Genomic DNA, 5,359 nt, shown 5'->3' on the forward strand with positions numbered 1-5,359 from the left:
CCTGCTGAAGTTACGTACGTCAGTGTATCAGACTAACGTTAGAGGCGAAGCTGAGGGAGGCTGACGGTGTGGACTTGGGTTGAAGGACTTGCATCCGTGCTCTACAATTCTGACTCTGGCACCAGGGTGGGGCACAGGAAAGAACGGAATAAGGTGGGGGTGTTACCTATAATTGAAGCCTTCAGTTGTGAACAGCAACTCTGTGCAGTACATTTTCAAGACTTAATCACTTTGGACTCAACCCTCAGTTTGATTCCTTTCCTGACAGTGTGCTCTAATGTTAAACGTTGCTCAGGTTTTGGTCATTTCTATAAATCTGCAGATGTTCAATTCAGCTCCAAATGAATCTTGTGAAAAATGCAGCGACTCAGTTATCACATGCGACCGCATTTCTGCAGCTGGTCCTGTTGGGTTTTGCTTTTCCACTGCCCTTTACTGAGTGCTGTGACTCCATGAAAGGGGGATATCTCATTCAGACTGGAAGCTGAAAATGGGGTCAGATGTGCCTGCTCCAGGAAGCAGCCTGAAAACCGGTAAGATTTTCCCATCTACATTGTTCATTATGAATTGTAGAAAGTTGCCCAAGTCCCACATGCTGTTCAAAGTAATCACCAATTGTGATTAAAATGATTAGTTGCTGGTTGGTTTCTTCAGATTCAGATTCAATTTTAATTTCAATTTTAATTGTCATTGTCAGTGTACAGTACAGAGACAACGAAATGCATTTAGCATCTCCCTGGAAGAGCGACATAGCAATTGATTTGAATAAATAATAATAAGTGTCCGGGGGGGGGTGGTGATTGGCAGTCACCGAGGTACATTGTTGAGTAGAGTGACAGCCGCCGGGAAGAAGCTGTTCCTCGACCTGCTGGTTCGGCAACGGAGAGACCTGTAGCGCCCCCCGGATGGTAGGAGGGTAAACAGTCCTTGGTTGGGGTGAGAGCAGTCCTTGGCGATGCTGAGCGCCCTCCGCAGACAACATTCTTCCGACTATTGCCACTGTTCTGCAAAGTTCTTGCACAAACCTTGTGCACAAAATGGGGTGGGCAGAGGGTAATGACAGGTTAAGGTGTGGTCTGTATTTCTGTGTAATTTCAGTTTAGAGATTCAGCACGGGAAAAGGCCCTTCGGCCCACCGAGTCCGCACCGACCAGCGATCCCCGCACATTCACACTACACTAGGGACAATTTTTACATTTTACACCAAGCCAATTAACCTACAAACCTGTACATCTTTGGAGTGTGGGAGGAAACCGAGGATCTCAGAGAACCCACGCAGGTCACGGAGAGAACATACAAACTCCGTACAGGCAAGCACCCATAGTCAGGATCGAACCCGGGTCTCTAGTGCTGTAAGGCAATAGCTCTACTGCTACGCAAACGTGCTACCCTGCTACTAGGTTTTGGTGTCATAGAGATGGCAGGTAGAATGTTGAAAGTCAAGAGCATTTCCAGTGTGTTTGAAGACTACAAGTGCATGGTCTCCAAATCTGAGGAAGGACATTATTGCCATAGAGGGAGTGCAGAGACGGTTCACCAGACTGATTCCTGGGATGTCAGGACTGTCTTATGAAGAAAGACTGGATAGACTTGGTTTATACTCTCTAGAATTTAGGAGATTGAGAGGGGATCTTATAGAAACTTACCAAATTCTTAAGGGGTTGGACAGGCTAGATGCAGGAAGATTGTTCCCGATGTTGGAGAAGTCCAGGACAAGGGGTCACAGCTTAAGGATAAGGGGGAAATCCTTTAAAACCGAGATGAGAAGAACTTTTTTCACACAGTGGTGAGTCTCTGGAACTCTCTGCCGCAGAGGGTAGTTGAGGCCAGTTCATTGGCTATATTTAAGAGGGAGTTAGATGTGGCCCTTGTGGCTAAGGGGATCAGAGGGTATGGAGAGAAGGCAGGTACGGGATACTGAGTTGGATGATCAGCCATGATCATATTGAATGGCGGTGCAGGCTCGAAGGGCCGAATGGCCTACTCCTGCACCTAATTTCTATGTTTCTATTCACTTCCCTTCTCTAAGTCTCTGTAAACCAAGCATCAGGATCACACAATAATTTTGAAAGAATTGGATTTGCTAACATTCTGGAAGTGGCGGCGCTGCCTGGCAGCTGCGGCTCGCCTGCAGTTCGTCTTTTGTCTTTTTTTGTTGTTGTTTTCTTTTGTCTGTTTTAGTTAAAGTTAGTTAAATTTAGTTTGTTAGGTTGTGTATGTGTGGGGGGATGGGAGAAACAGGGTTTTAATCTCTTCCTTCGGGGGGAGGCGACTTTTACTTGTCGTGTCCCCCGTCTCCGTCTGCGCTGAGGCCTAATGGCGGAGCTGACGGCCTCGGGCCTGACTCGGAGCTGTGGCGGCGGACCCGACTTCGGCGGCTCGGCCGCGGGGCCCAGTGGACGACATCATTGGGTGCTCGCAGGTCACAGGTTGGTGACCTGTTTTTCCGGAGCTCCCACAACAACAGCTTCGTCAGCTGGACTGGAGGGCAGCAGCTTCGACCACCCCGGGCCGCGGAGTTTGAACCGGCCCGTTCGCGGGGCACAGTTGAGCCGCGGGACTTACCATCACCCGGTGGGGCCACAACATCGGAAGCCTGGATCTCCTCAGCGCAGAGGGAGAACAAGGAGGGAAGGGACAAGGACTTTAAGACTTTTGCCTCCATGACAGTGAGGAGGTGCCTGGTGAACTCACTGTGGTGGATGTTAAATTTGTGTTTATTGTGTGTTTTTGTTATTTTTATTATATGTATGACTGCAAGGCAACGAAATTTCGTTCAGACCGAAAGGTCTGAATGACAATAAAGGATACTTTGACCTTGTAAATCAAAATCTGGCATTTCCAAACTGTTCTCCGAGAAGCATTGAAACATGTTTGAATAATTCTGAGAAACGCACTGGTAACTGTGAATCCCAATAATTAAAATTCAGTTAAAGTTGTAAAGCAGTGTTTTAAAATGAATGATGAAAAGCTACATGGATCAAATTACCAGGCTGTTACCAAGTCCCCGTGTCTGGAGAGGACTGTTGGATGATTTCAACTAAATTATGCTGCCAGAAATTTGAAAACATAAATCATAACTGGCAGCATTTGAAGTAAAGAAACCAGTATTAATTTGTTTTGTACAATTATGAGCAGAAACTAGGTCGGTAATACATTTTAGTAACTCAGCCAGTGGAACAAGCAGCATCTCTGGAGAGAGTTTCTCGACCAGAACCATCACCCATTCCTTCTCTCCAGAGACGCTGCTTGTCCCGCTGAGTTACTCCAGCATTTTGAATCTATCTTCAGTGTAAAACCAGCACCTGCAGTTCCTTCCCACACAACACATTTTAGTATTCGTACCTTCATATATGAAAGGGGGGGAAAAAAATCATCAGATTGTGTATAGTTAAAATAAACAGTCCTTTATGTTACTGTTCCTACCATGAATGTTGCTGGGTGATTAAATAGCTGACAGGAAGAGGCCCGTTAATATTGCCAGACTTGTGGATGATGGTGGAGTCCAGTGTACCAGTGCAAAGGCATTTGCAACCATCTTCAGCCAAAAGTGTTAAATTAGTAACCCATCGAGGCAAATCTAATCATTCGAGGAATAGCTGACCTTACTGCATACAATAAAGGATGTGGGGCCATACAACGTATCAGTGATAATGAAGGCATGCTAAGATCTGGCACCACATTTACCCAAGCACAAGATACACACAAAGTGCTGGAGTAACTCTGCAGGTCAGGCAGCATCTCTGGAGAAAATGGATAGGTGATGGTTCAAGTCGGGATCCTTTAGATTGAAGGTAAGGGGTGGTGGAGCGCTGAAGAGCATGAAGAAGGGACTTGAGAAAGGACCAGAACCACTCGGGGCTGGTCACAAATGACTTTGGGCAGCGTGGTGCCTTTAAGCCCATTTTTGGCTAGGAAGCTGCCCGAGCGAAATATGAGGTGTTATTCCTCTAATTTGCATGTGACCTCACTCTGGCAATGTAGGCGGCCCGGGTCAAAGGTCAGTGTGGGAATGGAAAGGGAAGTTGAAAGATTGGCAACTGGGAGATCCCATAGACATAGGTGGACTGAGTGTAAGTGTTCAGTGGAAGTCTACGCTTGGTCTCGCCAATGTATAAAAGCCAACATCGGGAACACCATATGCTGTAGATAACGTTAGAGGTGGTACTTGTCAATCTCTGTCTCGCCTGAAAGGACTGTCGGGGTCCCCGAGTGGAGTCGAGGGAGGAGGTATAGGGACAGGTGTTGCATCTCCTGCGGTTGCAGGGGAAAGTACCTGGGGAGGGGGTGGTTTGGGTGGGAAGGGATGGGTGAACCTAGGAGCTGTGGACAGAGGGCGGGAAGAGGTGGGGATGTAAACATGTGATTGATGGTGGGATGCATTAGGAGGTGATGGAAATGTTGGAGGATAAGGTGTTGAAAGCTGAGGTCGGCGGGTGAAAGGTGAGAACCGGGGGAACTTTGTCCATGTTGCATCTGGGGGGAGGGGGAGCAAGAGCAGAACTACGCGACGCAGTTTGAGGGCCTCATCTGTGATAGAAGAGGGGTACCGACGCTTCCAGAAGAACGAGAACATCTCGCATCTCCTAGTATGGAACACCTCATCTTGGGAGCAGATAGAGCGGAGACAGACTAATTGAGAGTACGGGGAATAGCATCTTTGGGAAGAAGTGTAGTTCAGATAGCTGTGGGAGTTAAACCCTTGTCCCACGGTACAAGTTCATTCCAAGAGTTTTCCCGAGTTTGCCCTGATTCGAACTCAGAGATTTACGGTAATGGTACTCGGGGCTCTCGTGGACATTTTTTATCATGTTGAAAAATCTTCACGAGTCTTCCCGTGCTTACCTGCCGTTATCGAGTCTTCCCGAGTACCTGCCGTTAGCGCTAAGAGACGTCCCCGAGCTCCGACGTACCCGCTACGTTCATTCTCCGTGCTTACCACGTGTTAGATTTTTTTTTAAAACTCGGGAGAGCTCTTGGAATGAACTCGCACCGTGGGACAAGGCTATTAGTAGGTTTGTAATAGATGTCTGTCGATAGTCTGTCATCTGTGAGGGAGACAGGCCAAGGAAGGGAAGAGGTGTCCAAGATAGACGGTGACTTTAAGAGCAGTTGGTGGTGAAGTTAATGAAGTCATGAGTTCTGCACGGGTGCAGGAGGTAGCCTGGATGCAGTCGTCGATGTAGCAAAGAAAGAATTGGGGAATAGTGCCAGTGTACGACTGGAATAAGGACCGTTCGACGTTCCCGACAACAAGGCAGGGATAGCTGTGGTGCCCATGCGGGTGTCCATGGCTACGACTTTGAATGGGAGTAAGTGGGAGCAGGCAAAGGAGATGTAGTTGAAGGTGAGGACAAGT

This window comes from Leucoraja erinacea, chromosome 17 (assembly GCF_028641065.1).
Source record: "Leucoraja erinacea ecotype New England chromosome 17, Leri_hhj_1, whole genome shotgun sequence".
NCBI classification, from domain to species: domain Eukaryota; kingdom Metazoa; phylum Chordata; class Chondrichthyes; order Rajiformes; family Rajidae; genus Leucoraja; species Leucoraja erinaceus.